Raw genomic sequence first — 19,771 nt, forward strand, 5'->3', positions numbered from 1 at the left:
ATCTGCCTAAATTACAATAGTTTTCAGTCAAACGGTGGCTTATGAAGCCTACTGTAACTATCTCTAGTTTAAATCCTTTTGTTACAAAGAAGTCCTAGCGGTTGCAGCTTAAGCTTACATTAGTTATTTTCATCTATCATAAGAAATGAAAGTAACCAGCTTATGTATTGATTAGTACCTTTCCCTGAACACGGTAATAAGAAGAAAGCAAAAAGGACTTATTGTGGATGCTATTATTATTATTATTATTATTATCTGAAACACGAAAGTCCAGAAGACTAATGATGATACTTCAGAAACTTGAACTTTTATGGTGATAAAGCCACACTTATAAATTTCACTTACAATGAGAATGACAAATGTGTGTATCACAGCATGAACTGGCAAAACTCACGCTGCATCTGCTGATATGAGTTTGTAAAAGGTGCAAATTCCACTGACCTCACAGAATACTTCAAAAAAACTCTGAGAACGACAGAATTGGAAGATGCTGGTATCAAGAATGATATCCTGAAAGCAAACAGGGAATAAGACCATAATTATTGGGAGGAACAATGTGTTTGAATTAGATAGGAGCAAAAGAACCTGAGACTTCCAATCTAGACGAAGGCATGTTTCTCAATTGGTTGGGCTGGGATATGGCTAAGATAATCGAGCCTCTTCAGCTAACAATACTCATTGATTTAAAACATTTGGTCCCTTTGATAAATTTCGATAATGCAATGAGAAGACGTAGTTTATCAGAATTATGTGATATATTTGCGCAATACATTTCATATATAAATGTTCTTAACAAGTATATGTGTGATCAGATTGTTCGAAATGTATTGCGCAAATATATCACATAATTCTGATAAACTACGTCTTCTCATTGCATTATCGAAATACTCATTGAAACTAATTAGATTAGCATTCATTCTGCAGGTCTGCAAAGCTGTTTATTTTAGGGAGTTATTTGACTTAGAACCCATATGTAAATTTATTATCAAGATTTGCGACAGATGTATTCAGTAAATTCCCTCAAATTGTGATAAAGATTATCTTTGTGATATGGTCTTATCAACTTGTTAAAAGTCCAATTTCAATCACAGACTCACCATCCATTCAAAACATTATATTCAACAGCCTGTTGTCATAGACCATGACTTCCTAAAGATTCTTCAGGTCTCGAACGTAAAGCAGGATATCACACGGTTACTTTTTTATTGTATAATATTCGATATAGGAATGTTTAATTAATACGCTTAATTAGTTCTCTCATTTTCTCTTTTCATGGTGACTTCAGATATTTTTACCCCTTTAATCTCTCTACTGCACTAATTAACTCCGCCTGGAGCCACTCTTAGGTTACTAGAGGTCCCAAGCATGGGTAAAAGAAAAGAGCTGGGAGTAAGGTTGACAGATTCATTCTTTAAAAAATTTCGCTGAAAATACGCTAACTACAATGAACTAAACAACTCATTCAAACTCTTCCCTAGAAGTTAAAGAGTCTTCTCATAGGACAGTTATGAAGCCTCACGATGAAAGCTGAGATTCTTTGAAAGCCGTGAGACTTATTTTCCTACTGACAACCAGAGCAACAAATAAATTAGGTACATGAAATATCCGAACAACGTTGAATATTGAGAGTCATTCAAATAGGAGCGGGAGTAAAAATATACAATCCAGTGATGCTTAGAATAAGTGAAACCCATTTCACACAGAACTGAACGATAAAGATTAGCAACGGGAAAGGTGTTATCGTACTCCCACCTTGGATAAAATGTCCCATCGGTGCCCTAAAAAGAAGCCCGAAAGCAATTACAATATGGTAAATACATAAATCAAACATCACAGTATCCCTCAAAGCGAAGATGGGTGGAATTACAATATATCTCATTCAGACTTAAACTCTAGGGTCGAAAATGGGGAAATCCGGGTATAAACGCATCATAGGGTGACATGAATTGGAAAAATGAAAAAGAATGGTACCACTTCCCACCACAAACGTATACACAACGTTACATGAGCTTCACGGGACCACACTACGGAGAACCAAGTCGATTACATATGTATCAAAATAAGGTACAAAAATTGGATTACAAAAGCAATAACTTCGAAATGACAGGAGGCGCTGGCCCTCGAGAAGCACCAGCATAAAGGATGGGTTTCTGTAAAAGGTCTAGGTAGAATTCAAAGAATGAACAACAAAAACACATCAGTCATCAATAGCTGATTTAAAGCAAAGGAAGCCTAGGCACGGGGCGTGTGTAAAGAGATAAATAAATGAGTGATGAAAGGGATTGGACCTGACAATAAGAAATATGTAGATCTGGTGACTGCGGCAGAGTAAGTAGCAACAGAAGGAAATTTGAGAGAACTGCATGATAAAATAAACATGCTCGAAAGGAAGACTGGAGCGGCAAGCCAAAAGCTAGAAGGGAAAATCAGTCACCGGGGTTCAGGAGCAGCGAAAGAGGTAGGCAGAGCAATATGAGGAGTTCCTAAACATCGAGGCCAGAAACCGTCAAAAATAACTCACGATTTTTTGAGTTTCTCTAAGCTCAGAAATCATTACATCAACAAAATAATCTACGTCAGCTGAAAATCTTCACCATCCCAATAAAGTACTATACCAGGGAACAAGACGGTCATCAGTTGAGGATGAAATTAGCAAAAGATTCTTTAAGTTGATAGGACACAGCTTGTGGAATCTTTTTTAAACTGCATTTTGAACTAAGCTCTAACTTAGATAACTCAAGGAAAAAGGGAAAAGGGCACACCAAATAATATATGGAGCCGAGAATCAGGGGCAGAAATCAAGAGCAACAAATTGAAAAGAATACTGATGACATGGTAGACTGACAACACCTAGTGGGCAAGCTGTGCCATAATAGAGGCAATAAACCTAAATAAGTAAATAATTCCATCTACTATCACCTGAAATTCATATTACATATGATAATCACCTTTCAAAACTGACGTCTTTCAAAAGTGATAATATATTAAATGTCTTTGCATTAGCACTAACTCCCGAGAGATAATCTGACAAAAATATTCACTCCTCACTTTAAATTTAAATATGCAGTAATTATCACTCTGATATATGATAGTCAAACTGTAGTTGTATTACATTATCAAGTAGGTTGTGGTATATTGAAACAAGAATTGCTATGATTCACTTTGATTTACATTTAACACCGTCCATAAACCACTGTATACTAAAAAGGAATTGGTCGAACAATATATATATCAAGTTTTAACCCTTTAAGACTCTGTGATGTGTTGTAATTAAAAACATTTTAATAAGATCTTATTTTTAAATCATCTAGCTACGTTTTCTAACTTAACCGTTGGTTAATTTAGTCAAATAAAGAGAATTAATAATGATAGTAATGATAATCATAAAAAAAGAATATAATTTAATGATCAATTCAATACAGATTTTTATCATTCACTTTCAACTACATTTTCTCTCGCAATATTTGATGTTACTACTGTATTAGATGAACCAAAATTCAAAATTGCAATGGTAGCCGGTGACCAACAATTGGTTCATACGCCATTTGTTCCCACAGGATACTGGAGCCCATGTGCACCATTGGTTTGGGATCCGGTTAGAGCGCCGGACATTCGCTTTTCGCCCTCTCATTTTCGTAAACAACACCCCGGCCATGAGAAGGCAATGAGTAGGACTTCCCTGGCAGAGGCTGTATACGCGTGGCCATGTGAGAGCATTTCGAGAGAGAGAGCGGATTCTCTCCACTCTCGGCCGTACCAAGATATTTGGGGGTGGTAATTGAACATCCTAGAAACTAGTATTAAAGAAAGAAAAAAAACTGTTTATTATTTTTATCAAAGAGTACATTTAAAAATCGTAGCAGCTTTTGTATATAAATTTAAGTGAAAGGAAATAAATTTTATTCCCTTTAGGTGAGTTATAGATAGACAGTTTTTTTCTATGAATTTACATCACATATTTATGATTCTTCCTCGGCAACCTACTTCAATCTTACTTTTTTTCAGTTATCATTTGCTTCTTCTCTTCTTTTGTTTTTATCTTTCCATTAAAACAATAAATTTTCATTTTTCCTTTAAGTTATTCTATAAAATGTTTATCTGTCCTTTTTTTTATTTACTTCAAATTTCAATATCAACATGGAGAACAACATCAAATTTTGTAACCAATCAAAATGAAGATGTAAATCACTAGTTTACTTGTTCTACATAAATTTATATTCGATTGATTTTATACTTCTTTTTTATTTATTCATAAATCAATTTTCCTTACTAATTATCATACTAAAATATACTTGTATTTATCCATATTAAAGTGGTCAGATATATATATGTATATATAATGCCTAGTTAAAATTATCCGAGTGCGGTTCTTTCCCATTATTATCATTGTAGATTGATGTTGTATGTGTATTTATATATATATATATATATATATAGTGACTTTTTGCCTTACCATTATAAAAAAAATTGATTTATCCTTGAATGAACAGACTAAAATGGGAAAATGTAGAGAAGGTGAACAATCATTACAACTGTTGAATATATAAATAAAAGGTGAAAACTCATAAAGAAATCTAACATAAAGAACAGTTTTAAAAAACAATAAAATATTAGCCTATACGACAAAAGAAAAAGAAATTCATATTTATCATTATCATCATAATTTTTTTTATCATTATTACTATTATTATTATTATTTTATCTATAAGAAAATACTCATACTAATAGCATAAAGGCTTAATAATATAATTAATAAAGAGATAGGAGAAAATGAAAGTAAATTCAAAGACTCACTGAATTCCCTTCATCCTCATCCTCATCATAATCATCATCATCATCATTTACAAATGTAGGGAATATAAGATATAAAAAGAAATAAATTCATTAATTAGATTATTTTATTTTCGATTTAACCAGAACTAAGAGTTAGATAGTTAATGAAGATTAGGCAAAGTAGAAGAAATTTTCAAAGAAGTGTGAGTAGGTAAATAAGTGAGATAAGACAAGATGAAATGAGAAATAGAAGGAAAAAAATAAAGAAAAGATTAATAAGTTATTTTTCAATAATGAACACAAATAATCCTACTATTATCATTATTATTCGTAGCAGTAATACTACTATTGTTACAATGATTATTTTTTAAAAAATAGTATGATTACACATATTATTTTATTTCCATGACGACTACTTTAAAGCATTTGTAAGTAGAATTTTAATTTTTTTATTTATCGTATCAACAAAATCTTATATGTAACATGTAACGTAAGTATTTAACAGTTTTACACATACATTTAGACTATTCTATGTATATACTACATAACTCATCCTTTAATGAAATCAAAGGTTCGTTTGATGTATTATTCATTATAAGATGTAAATTTTAAAGATAATCCTATCTGAAAAAGTTAGCAAGGTTTCTAAAACAAACATGAACAAATAATAAATCTACTTATATACTATTAAACCGTAGATATATTCAATGCACAATTGACCCGATCATTATTGTTTTAATATTAACAACTTTTACAAATCTCTACGAATTCTTAACTCTAAATACATATTCATATATCTATGGAGACGAATCATACATAATGAAAAAAGGGTGTCATGTTCAAACGAATAAAAACGTTATAAGTTTATCTATCCATTAAGTTAATTTAATGAAAACCAAGACTAGTTTCTAACAACACTATTTCTTTGTACATCATAGAGCTTTGGAAATATGTATTCAATGCATGCATATGTACATCACCTTGTACATACAAACACGTTAAAAATATATTTTTAAAAAAATATGGAATTGTTGCCTAATTTTTTTTAAAAATTCTTTGAAAAGTATTAAAACTTTTCTTTATATCACACATCTATCTAACTTACAAAAAATATTAGAATATTTCATTCTTCTACACTGGTTATCTTCATAGTCTCATTAAGAGAGAGACAAAAGAAGTAGAGAGATAAGTAGATGGATAGAAAAGACATAAGGATAGTTTGTATAGAGAAAGGGGTTTATTTTGTCTGTCATTTCATTGAATTTTTCAAGTTAAATTAAATTAACTTAAATTTTATTTTTCTAAAAGCGAATCAAAATTGTTTACGATGAAATTTTATTCGAAAATAAAATTTTCGTTAAAATTTTAATGTGAATTATGAGGGTTAGATAAATTATTGGTGAGATATATTTTTAAAAAAAATTTATTCGTTTGTCACTATTCACTTGAAGGGGTTTTATGGATAATTTTTATAGTTTGAAAATAGCTATTTTCACAACATATCATTCGTTTTAAGTGAATCACTGAAGAATAAGAAGCAATAGTTGGAAGTTTGTTCATAGTTTGAGACAATTCAGCTAATATGAACTTATAACTGCTCGTAGAATCGAAATGTTAACCTGTAGACATCACGGAGAGCATGACTGATAACTCAAAGCTCATCAGTCAAAACCTTAATTCTCATTTTAGTCACTTTATAATATAGTACAGCCCTCAAATAAATTCACTGCTTTTCTGTCAAAAGAGACATTCGTGATCGAAAATATTAAGTAAATAAAATTAACAAACTGAGTCAGACAGATGTTGTAGAGTAATATCTCTTGAAAGTATTTAGTGATTGAATTCATGATACACTTTGTTCTGTGTGGGAGTGCTCATCAAGAATCTGTTTCCTTTGCTTTATAATGATCAAATTCAATGCACATACTTTAAAATGTTTATGCTGTTTAAGTTATTTGGTTGGGGATAGTATGGAAGAAATGGTGAGCCTAGTTTTTATATCATTTGGCACTTGTCACCAAGGTTTATCTACAATCGTGGGATTTTTCTACCCAGATACACAGTTTGAGAAGTTACCACTAAGCTATTCAGGACAGGATAAACTTCCTGTAGGACAGAGGTATTTATGGCAATCAGTCATTGAGTAGTAATGAACATCATGTTTTTATAGTCCTTAATACTGACGAGTGATAACTAGAAAAATATCCGTGTTTACAGCTCCCTAATGTTTGCCTACATCCATAAAATTTCGGAGAATAGTGAATGGAATATCAAGTCACTTTGACTAATGTTTCATCTATAGAACTCTATCAGTAATAAACGAATTGAAAAAACTTCATCTGCTACTACTTATTAGTTAATCAATACTAATGTTGTTTATACTTGGTCAACTAAAGCACAGAAATCATTCACTCTAAGTAAACTTAAATATTTGTTATTGTTGACTTACTGACCGGTCAGTCTATCCTGATAATTAGGTTTCTTGTGTAAATTAACTGATGTTGAATTTCGCTCATTGAAGATTAAGCGGTTTACACTAAGTTATAATAAATATCTATATGGTGCATTAAAAAAACTGGGTATGATTCAATAACTGAGCCCAAACTAAGTCTTCCATTCATTGTACCACGATTAATAGTAGTCTTGTTACTTAAATCGATTGCTGATGAAATCGGATTTGGAGTGAGTCACTATCCATGGATACTTTCTGAAACAGAGTTCTGGTCATTATCTGTCAAAGGTCGGTTGATAGAAAATGTATTAACATGTTACAATAGGACATTGAGGATTGTCCAGACACAAATTTTCACCAAGCTTTGTCTTAAATTCCGTCTAGGAGGGTAATGCATTAACTGTATAAGATGAGGAAGAATTATTTATAGTATAATGATCTCTCTAGCTAGAGACTGTAGACTTCTGTAATACGTGATACCTATACTTGGTACTGACTCCATTTTGTACCACTTATATCTCTATCTTTACTTCACGTCGGAATTCAAATGCTGGATAGATAGGAAACCATTTTATTAGCTGTGATGTGCTTGGCAAATGGTCCGATTCTGAATTGTGGGTGTGGCGGACAAATAATGTCACATCGCTTGATAAGGTTGGTATGAAACGGTTAGTAAATGGTCTCTTCCTGGTTGGAACCAGAGTAAAAATTTTGATCGCTGACAGGAGATTTGATAATTCAAAATCGGATGAAGTGGAGTTTATTTTTTGAATCCCGTATCTAGTGTCATTCTATACTTTTTATTCTTCAACTTCATTCATTCGTTCTAAACTATATTTCTTATGTTTAACTTCTCATCGCAGCTTAAGTCTCTTTTTATATGCTACTTCTCACCTTACTACTTTCTACAATGTCTGTGGGCATGTTATATGTACCTACTTGGATCAATACACATTTTTCTAACCCCTACGTTAATTGTAATCAACTGACTTCCCTTTGTAAAATCAAATGTCTTACAATTGGATGATGTTCACTTATTTTTCGTGTTATGCCATTCATTTTGTGTTATTAAACCTAAAAACATCATTGTAGATTATTGTTAATGTTACTTCTTTACTTATTCTTGGTTGCATAGCCATTTGAATGTAGCATACTGTAATTGTTTAATTTAAATGAACATTATTTTTTTACGTTCAATAATCATCTCATCGGCATAGCATATCTTTAAATTAGTTAAAAATTTATAACATACCATGATAAAAGAATATCATCGTAATCCATCTAGAACTAGCTGAAAGAAACTCATTATTTTATTTATACTGTCGAAATATGTTGGGTTTTACTGTCATAATGGACCAATAAAATAGGAGACAGTTTATAGGAAAGTCTTCAAATACTTTTTCATCCCATCCGAAAACTATTCAGATCATATCTTTATTACATAATATGAAGTTAAGCGAAGAAATATTGTAGCGACTAGTTTAGTTTGTAGGTTTTTTTCGAAGATAGGTCTGATTTGAAAATGAGAAAACACTGAGTAGCTGTTTTGTCCTAGTGTGGTTCTAATGGCTGAGTATGCACCATGAGACATGCGAATCTTGGATTTTATACCTACCGGGATCGTAGGTCGCACTGTTTATGCCCAGTCTTCCTTAGTTTATAAAGGCTGTTTGAGTAAAATCAGATCGTCATTTAAACTATAAAAAGCCTCTCTGTTTGCTTTTCGTTCAAATTACCATCTCATATAATTGAACATAATATTCTTTATGAATATTATTGTACACAATTGTCTGAGGAAAAAAACTTATAGCATATATATACATATATATATAGCGATTATTTCAAATGTGGTAGTTTTCGAGAGAGAGAGAGGGAGAGAGAGAGAAAGCGTACATTTACCGCAGATTTATTCATCTTTGTCATCTCACTTAAATCCAACTATCACAACATACATCAAACACAATTAAATTATACACAACATACAACATATAAAAATGAATAAACAATAAAGTTTATTGGTATTTTTTACTGTTTACACATGATATATGAAAACCATTTATTTATTAAGAAAAAAAAATTACAGATAAAGAATCTTAAGACTCAAAGTCGGTTAGTAGTAGTAATAGTTTCAAGTGTGTGTTTTTGTTTTATGAAATTTTATTTTTTTTTTTTCATTTTTTTTGTTTGTTTCACATTATTTCTACTTATCTTATTTATTTAATGAATTATTAATCAATAAATGAACTCCATCAATACAAAAAAAATCATACATTCATCCACCCTTATTACATTTTTGTTTTGTTACTGTTGTTAAAATTCTTATCTAAAGTTTATAACCATTACACCAATATCAATAACTACTACAAATGTATCATATCAAAACTCAAAACATGGTGTTTTCATCTCTGTTTATCTCTTCTCATATGTATATGTATATGAATATGAATGTATTGAATATATATATATATGAAAAGTGTACTAAGATAAGGCACGTTTAAACATGTTCGTTTGTTTGTTTTGTTTTTTTTGTTGTTAACTTTTGGAATTAAAACTTGTTGACAAGATAATTAAATTTAAAATTGAGCACATAAATCAAATCCATGTGAATATCAATGTAAATATGAAATTCTTAATGATAGAAAACAATTTAGAACTTGATATGGAATTTTATTTTTACAACAAAAAAAAATTTATAAAAATATCATGACAATCATAGTTTTATGGATTTTTTTTTAACCGTTGTGGAATTTGTCTAGTTTTAAAAAACGGATTATTTTTTTTTGAAAAATAAAAACGTTAATTAATATTAAAAACAAACTATTAAAATTAATCAAGTTAAATATTGATTTTTATTTTAATTAAAATTATATTCAATCAAAATTGATTGACGAATTATTTTATTGATTGATTGAATAGAATTTATTTCAAACAATGACATAATTTATTTGTTCAATTGAAATGAATGAATGATTAAAAGAATTCCTATGAAGTAAATCAACATTATCTAAACTATTCTAAATGGAATAATGATAAATATTCATATATCCATGTTGATATGTATCAATTTTAAGGATAATAATGAAACATTCTGTTTATCAAATGATAAAGAAGATTTGAAGCTAAGATGGATACCTTTGATGTTATTTGAGTTAAAGATTTTAATTTAATAATGACTGTGAGTTTGAAAGGAGATGGTTCTGGTTAATTTGTTAATTTATTTCAAACTAGGATATAAGATATATATATTCAATGTTCCCTTATTATCAGTGATATTTTCTAAGATATATTATCGATGATGAAAATAATATTTGTATCCAATCATACCATATAGACTGATGAAATGATGAAAAGAAACATGAATAGAGAAAAGTTTATTATTTGCTCAAATTTGTTTATAGTGAAGAATAAAAATTTCTTTGATATTGTTCTGTTAGTCTTTTATCTTCTATGTAACAAATTGTCGTAAAGAATATTTGATTAAACTATAAATGAGTGGTTTAGTAACTGTGTACAAATTTATATAGAAAGACTCTCTTCAAATTTGTTGTTTAAATGCTTAAGTTTCTCCCTATATCCAAATCGTTAAAGCATTATTAGAACTCAAAATTACAACTTTATTCAATACATATATTATTGATAAATATTCGTCGTTACATTTTGTTAGAACAATGTTACTAGTAGAACATAGAGTTCACTATGCTTACATCCTGTTACGAATTAAATGTTGCAGATATCTATAGTTTACTGGTTTTCCGTGATTATATGACAAATATTCATTCAGGTCGGTAATAATTTTTAAAATACATTAACTACTTAATATTTTTAACTTATAATTATAAAAAGTGGTTTGGCTTGAAACTATTAACATATATGATTTCATAACCGTTATTAGTGATAGAAAACCTCCATATTACCTACATTAATAAATAACAATCCTATGGGTCCTGTTACTTAACTTTGAAATGGATTTCTTGAATCTTTCTAGCTTCCAACTAGGACACAGCACATATATTTTCCGTTTTCTATAGTACTTCATAATTTCCTATATATATGTTTACATATATGAAATAGGCTAAATTTATGATAGATAACCATTAAATTTCAAACAATATAGTCCAAAGTTATAGGGTTATCTGAAAGACCAATGTGTTCTAGGTTCGGTTTTACGTGGAATCACGGGTAAATACCAAATGAGATTTTCAAATCGATAAAAGCTACATATTAGTCAGTTTTGTATGAATTGAAAAACTGGCTATAAAATTTAAGTGGTAATATTGACTAGCAGAGTCGATGACTCAAATTAAATGTTAATTTCTGGAACATCAAACATAACTAGTTCATAAGAGTCAACATTTACAAAACCCAGAACCAGTTCTTCCAATTAATTTACTGATATGATGAAGCACACGATAAGTGAGTACATAAAAGACTGTATAACCAGAGATAGAACATTCAATATTCGAATTATATTCGAGTAAACTTATCCATTGTCAATAGTAATATATTAAACTAGATAGTTAACAACACTGGTTTACCATTGACTAATAACTAGTATGCTAATTGTGAATTCCTTATTGGTGAATTCTGTATCATATAGGTCAGCCATAGGAATTATAGCTATGCGGTTAAGCCTTTGTCATATAGATTAATACAGTTTCAAAATTCCACATGGAGCAACAGCTCCATCAATATTGTCAATAATTCTTGTTAATTAACATCAACTAACAAAAATCCAAGTTTAAAATTTCTTATTCACTACTTTCAATCAATAATCATTTTCTCCAATTCTACATATCCACAATAAAAGAAAACATAGAGGAAATCCCAAACTACTTCATAACATCACTTTTCTTGTTATGATATTGATTATCAATGATGGACGACCCCTGACTCACATTAATTACTTAAATAAAATAAATGAGTAATTTGTAAGTAATAATAGTAATTTTTGAAAGGAAAATAATAACCGATAATGAAATTAACCTCTAGTATCATATAAAGTTTGCTCATAAATAAACTGAAATATGTCAATTCGAATAAAATATGAGTTTTTTTCATTTAACAAAATCTATAATCATTTATATAGAAAAGAAAGCAAATCTCTGTTAATGGAATAGAATGTTAAAAAAAATTTTTAAATGAAATAAATTCATTTGGTTATTAACTTCTCGTTTTTTTTCTGGGGGATGGGAAGATTTTTCAGTTAACCTGTCATATAAGTATGCTCCCAACAATGAAGGATATACAACACTATACAAAGTATTGTGCATAAATCTATTCATATATAATGTATATTTATATGCGTATCAACAGGTGAACAAAAAGTCGAATGATAACTCATAATAATAATTATTATTACTAATAATATAATTAATACAGTCTGTAACTGAATAAATTGAATCCAATTTTCATGCATAACAGTAATCATTTCTTACTATAGAAGTTGAATTATACGATGAACCCCTTCGTGATAGGAATCAGTTTTAAAGTATAATGTGTACACTGAGAAAATTTAAAGATAATTTTCATGAGTTGATTTTTGTTCATTAATTCATTAACTTATTTAAATAAACCAATCACACATTAGTCAAAACTTGCGGTCACATGTTGTTTTTCATAACCAATCTAAGTGATGCATATTTTATAGGGTAACAGAGAAAGAGAGATTTAAATTGAATGAATGAATGAATAAAAGGTCAGTCATCATCATAAACTCTTTCCAAAACAGGTTGAGAAATTTGTATGCAAAGGGTGGGAGAAGTTTATCTAAATAGTTGTAACTATCACTAAAGTTACAACTTTTTGCCTTTTCTGTTTGTTTTTTTTTTGACGCAAATATATATACATTCAAGTTCGTATTTTAGTTAAAGATCTTTAAAAGAGGGTAAGAGAATGAACTATGGTTCTCGTGGCTACATTACAATGACAATGTAGGTGTGTGATATGCGTGTAAGCTGTTAGATTGTCTTTCTTTTTACAGATATTTACATATTTCAATTTGTGTGTATATGTCTGTATACGTTTGTAACTAGTTAAAATATGAATTTAATATTTTGTTTAGGGTGGTGGACTCGAATCTGTGTTGTAATATTTTACTGAGATGAAATATTTGTTAGTTGGTTGGTTAGTTAGATACACATTTACAGTGAAACATTGTCCTATCCACATTATTTGTATCGATACATACATACAAAAGTTTATTCAACAATTCTCAAAAACTTCTACAATTTTATGTCTTTCCTTCAATTTTCAAAATTAAAACGAAAATATTTTTGTGTGTTCAACTATTTTTGTCTGTATGTTCATATATGTATATTGATTGAGGAACAAAAACAGTGTGAAGTATAGAATGAACAATCATATACACAAATGCATGTGAGAGAATATGAGACAGGGAGGATAACTGTAAATGAAGAATTTCATAGGTTTGAAATTTTCGTTAAATTTAAAACAAACTTATTTTTTCACTTCATTTAACGGTTAATTTTTATATTTCATTCCCGTGTTAACGTTGATTGTTTTTGGCGAGAGTGATTTTAACTTCTGAATTCTGTGATACCTAGTTTTACAATATTATTACATGTACTGTTTATATTACCATGATTAAACAAAGTATATAGTGGACTATAGTTGTTGAACTCCATACTAGTTAATAATAATAATACACTACTTTTTGATGGCTGCAATTGGTAATAATGATCTTGGGCTTTAAATGTTTATTAATCCAAACATTGAAATTATCCCTTACAAGTTACACTAGGTAAGTTACATATTGATCGATTTTTATTGATTCTGTTTATTTAGTGAAATGTATATATGTATACTAATATGCGAAAAGTTTTATATTAATGTTTAGAAGCAATTTATTCACCTATGTTTGACAGATATCTTCATCTCATTCATTATTTAAACTAGAATTTTTAAAAAATCAATAAGGATCACTTATGTCGTAAAGATACATCCTCATCTTATCAGACAGATCAGATAATTTTTTTATCTAGAAATACTAAAGTTTCGATATAAAAATGATTATTTGAGTGAACATCAACTCTGAGATGCAGGTACATCCAGCTGACGAGTGCCAAACAGGACGAAACGCGCGTCCTGGATTCCACTGCTAGCCACTATCCATCATTACTTACAAATAGCTTGTGAATTAAATTAATATCGAGGCATACGCACAGTATGCACATATGCCAATAACAGACTGATCAATTGCAGTCTTAAACCTCAATGGGAAGATACAAGCCAAACAATACCAAGTGATTATTTGCTTTGTATAAACTGAGAAAAACTCTATGAAAATTTGTACTATAATAAGTTCAGTATTAAACCTCAGCAACTTGTGTAATACTTTCAGTACATCAAGATCTTTATTTTAAAATTTCTTAACAAAGTTTGAAAAAAATTGAACCAGATTACCAGGCGAAACGTTGGATTTATTTCAAATTCTTTCACTGAGATTTTACAAATACATTCTTCTTTAAAGTTTACATACATTTCGACATAAGCTATCTAATATATGAGTTATGAAATAGTTCTTTCTATAATCTGTTGTTAATATTTAAAGAAATGAAAAGTGAGTCTACTAAAAATACGGAAAAAATCCATAGATTTAATGCCTAGATTATGTAGTCCTCAATTACACAAATTTCACTTGAACAGTATAATTAAACAATATAAGTCGATTTGTCAAATAGTATAGTTCTACCGAATAGACCCTCAGTTTTATAGTTTTGTACTCTATTCAAATTATTTGTCAATAAAACATTTTAAATGATTAAGTGACATAGATAATCATTTTGATCATTTATAATAAATCCTTTTGCAATAATCAGTTTTTTTCTTTTCAAATTTCCTATTATATTTATATTGTTATTTCACTATGTTGATATGTTCTTTTTGAATAGTGTAGCTTATATTTGACAATCTAATGTAATTTATGTTGTATTTTAACCACATTTAATCGTTAAAATATCTCTTAAACTTAAAGTAGATACTTGTCGATTAAGAGAACAAAAACAACGGCAACAGTGAATTTTATTCATTAGCTTGCGATGAAAGTTTTTTTCAATGTAAAACTTTCCAGTCAGTTATGTAATAGTATCCTTTAAAAAACTATTTATTGAAAATTATGTTTAGTTCGGTTGTTAGGATCAAATTCACTAAACCAAGTACTAGTATTTCCACTAAAAAGCATTACATATTTGTTACGGTTAACCATTATGTATATGTTTATGTGTACCAAATTTCTAAATATATTTAACTGCATAAGTTGAGTTCCACGAATTTGGTGTAAGCAATCACTAATTTTCGCTGGTATAAACACTAGTTTCTCGATTACCATATTTCATATTTAAAATCATCTGCCTAATTTTGTGTAAGAATAACTGATTAAGGCTTTTATTAACTATTCCATTAGTAAGGTAATCGATTTTCTTATGAAAGGAAATTGATCGAATTTTTCCCATTACACTGCAATGTGATCCTGAATCTGAATGAATTGACAGCCTCAACTTGTACGCAACTTTGTATAAAACTGCCTGTCAGTTACTCTGTTACACACTATGAACTAGATTTCTGGAGGATGCGAAATTGCTTGCACTAAATAGAATATTCATTTTCAAGAAAGTGGAAAAAACCTTATTAGACCACGAAAATTGTTGGTGATAATCGATAATAAACATCAACAAACCTAACCATGTTATTTCATTTATCTGAGCAGTCAAACAATAAAACGCTGAGTGGGAGTGCTTGGTTAGCGGCTATAAGTACATAATAAAGCACTTGATAAGATGAATAGTTTCATGACAATAGGTGACTTGTAACTGAATCAACTGAACTTATGTGAGTTAGTAACTTAGTTGTTTAGTTCTCGGCTTGGATGTGAGAGGTTACAGGTTCAAGCCCCTCTACTCCTACTTTGAATCAGATAGCTGGGTAGTATCACTAGTTCTCTCACCTAAAGTATTGTTTAAAGACTTAGTGAATAAATTTGTGTTCGATGAATGAAATACTTTTTGAAGAGGTTGTAAATGAGCAGACACATGCTTCAGATGATAGACTCCATTGATGGAATACCAATAACCGGTACTCACTAAGGATGAAAAGTCCTATTGTCATTATTGGATAAAATTCCTTTGTTAATCACTGGATATTCTACAATTCACCCTAATTATGTTACATATGTAATTACTCCAACAATCTATAACAAATTTCCAGAGTATTGCAAAATGCTTCGTGCAAGATACTGCATTAAGTCATATCTATTATACTGATTTACAATAATACCCGCTAAATAGAGATCTATACATGTATATCACCTCCTAAGTAAAACTTTCACTGTTTAAATTCTAAAAGAACTTCTCATGTACTGTGAATAACTCGGAAGTAATCTAAATAATTGTAAACACTTCTCAAAACTATTACGAATTAGAATAGTTTATTGTTTATTTCTGAATAAATTTTGATATATTGTTGACCACATTTGAAAGGTTTGTTGCTAGAAAAACTAACAAAGCTAACAGAAGACATCTTTTTTCTCTATAAAGATAATATATTCAACTTGAGATCTATCAACTGATTGATAATATAATCAGTGACGACGCTGATTATACCAGAGTGATTAGTAAGAGAGCATAATAATTTAATATTATTGATCTTAAACTTTCGAAGTGTGGATGATCTTGTGTTTTTCAATATGGAATTTATATATTTTATGATGAGCAGAAGTGAAACATTATTGGCTACTTTGTGACCTTCATTTTTCAACTTTGGTAAACTAATTGTGATCGTAAAATTTCTCGTATAACTGAATGTATAGTTTCTGTAATATCCATGAGTCAGTCAGTAACAATGTAGAACTTCGTACGTACGTACATCAGTTCGAGTTGCCATACCACATTATCACAGAGATGCATTTGTCGACTCAAATCCCGTAGTGGTAGAAATAGTAAAATTATAAGCAGTAATCAAAAAGATTATAGTTTGAAGATGTTATTCAAGGAGCATAATTTAGTGAAATAAATTTAGAAAGAGAAAAAAAGGACATGAAGAATTCAGAAGATTAGAATTTGGGGGATTTATTTACATATTTAGGCAGTTTGAGATCTGGAGGACCGGTTTTCTAGATACTACAATATTTATGGCAATTCAATCACTCCGACATTTTGTCAAACCATTTTTTTCATCCTTACAATATTTATTTCGCAAAAAGTAGTTAAGCGAAACTCAAGTGTTGCCCATAGGTCTCCTAACAGTAGTATATTAAATTTCATCCTAACCATATGCTTTTAAATAGACTGATCAGTCTATTTTTTCTCAAAACTTTAAGTAGTGTTCATCATTAGTGGATCATAAATCAATAATAAACTATTGTCAAGATAGAATTAAAGCTAGGAATTGTTTAGAATGACAAAAATTACCTTCAGTTTAATTGAAACAAAGCAAACAATTTGTGATGAGTCTTTTTATTTTCAAGAATTGATGTACATTATGAAAGGAAACAAAAAGAACGATTACCAATAAAAATGTCTGTTTTGTTTCACTGATCACCAAAACTAAATTTGTATCGTTCATTGAATCAATGTTGTATTTTCAAACGTAACTAACCGATGTTCATATATATATATTTCACTGATTGAAATCATGAGTCTATTGAAGCTAGACCACCATGGAAAACCTAGAAGCACTGGACGACCGTTTCGTCCTAGTATGGGACTCATCAGTAGTGCGCATCCATGATCCCGCACCCCGCGAGATTCGAACCCAGGACCTAACAGTCTCGCACCAGGTGCTCAACTACTAGACCACTGAGACGGCTGGCATCCAACAGTGTTAATATCTAACTTCAACCAATCCACGATTTCAATCAGTGAAATTTCTAAAATCTCCACAAAACCCCTTCTGATATATATATATATATATATATATATATATATAATCGTTAAACTGAAATTCATGTCTATCTGATGAATGCTTATTCATAAACGGTCGATCAATGTTAGTAGTGTATCGATTATCATTTAAAATCTATATTTCATTGATTAATGAATAGGATATATATATACTGCTGATTATTATCTAATCAATTCACAAAAGCTATGGAATCTGAGTTAATTTTAAATTAGATTTTAGCATTTTTTTTTAAAAAAAATGTATTCAATTTGAAAAAAATTGTAACAATTTGTAAAATAAAGTTTAGATAGATTAAATCATTAAAAAAAGTATAAATATACATTTAAAATCGATTCGTTTATAATAATGTTGATCTAACTAGTCAATAAATTAATTAACATTTAAAATTTAGCGTAATTTAATTTGATTGATTAAAATAATTTAAATAGTTAAGATCATGAGTTAGTTGAAGCTAGAGCAGTATGAAAAACCTGGAAGCACTGGACGGCCGTTTCATCCTATTGTGGGACTCCTCACCAATCTCTACAAAAATTCATCTGATATTAAAATAATTTAGTTGAAGAGATGAACGTAAAATTTATTTATTTATTTATTTTTGAAATTGTTTTCATTCTGATCTAATACCATTTAGAAAATTAGACTTCTTTATTTGCTTTCGTATAAAGTTTGTTTGTTTTTCATATGAGGAGAAGGGATAGATGTATACTCATGAAGTGTCTCAAACTTGGTTGTAATATTCATCATAATTTAGATGATTATAAACTACTGAATATTAGTAAATTAAAAGAGAGAATATAAAGAATACTAATGATTGATCAGTTCGATTTCAAGCTAACATGAAGTGTAACATAAGATATATAACATTTGAGAAGATTTTGTAAAGTTTATTTTTTCATAACAGTAATAAGTAATCTAGTTTCTTTTTAATAAGAATTAATATCATCAAATGATCAGAATGAATTCTTTTTACCTCACTTAATATTGTAGCATTATATAATAATGAATATTATTGTGAAAATTGTAAAACCATCTTCAATATAATAATAAAACTAATTAGTAATGAAGATACAATGAAAGTGACTTCCACTTTTTCTTTCTTTCTTATATTCAATGATAATATGACATTGAGCTTTTTTCGGAAATTTAAACCAATTATTTGTGAATGAAGGTGATATAGATATATTATTTCATAAATGACTTCATTTTTTATGAGTAACTGGGAATTATAAAAATAATGACTTTGTGTTTATTTTCCACTAATATCATAAAGTTATCCATAATCAGTAAACATATTTACGAATAAAACAAACAATTGATTTCTGGTCAAATGATGAAGGTTTTCTGATAAGTTGACTTTTATGAGAACATTTACTAAGTAATTAGAAAACTTTTGGATGAAAATTCTTAATGATTTATACTATTGAGACAATATGAAACTAGTGTGAATAGAAGGGAAAGTTGAAAAGAAAAAACAAGTTTAGTGAGGGTCGTTGATCCATAAGAAACCAACTCATCAAAATTTACACAAGTCTTTTAACATGTATGAACAGCTTAAACTATGAATACTTTGAAATTGAAATATAAACACGGTGAAATCATCTTTTTTTACGCCAATTGCTAGATTGATCA

The 19,771-nt window shown here is 29.3% G+C and overlaps 1 protein-coding gene across 1 annotated transcript in view; it reads left to right on the top strand.

Moving 5' to 3' along the window:
• Positions 1–13,439: 13,439 nt before the first annotated feature.
• Positions 13,440–19,771, top strand: part of MS3_00004074 (uncharacterized protein) — a 66,074-nt gene continuing 59,742 nt past the window's right edge. The window contains exon 1 of the mRNA XM_012938556.3: positions 13,440–13,985. The gene's annotated coding sequence lies outside the window, so the exon portion shown is untranslated. The remainder of the gene's footprint in view (positions 13,986–19,771) is intronic.

The sequence above is a fragment of the Schistosoma haematobium genome, chromosome ZW (genome assembly GCF_000699445.3).
Source record: "Schistosoma haematobium chromosome ZW, whole genome shotgun sequence".
NCBI classification, from domain to species: domain Eukaryota; kingdom Metazoa; phylum Platyhelminthes; class Trematoda; order Strigeidida; family Schistosomatidae; genus Schistosoma; species Schistosoma haematobium.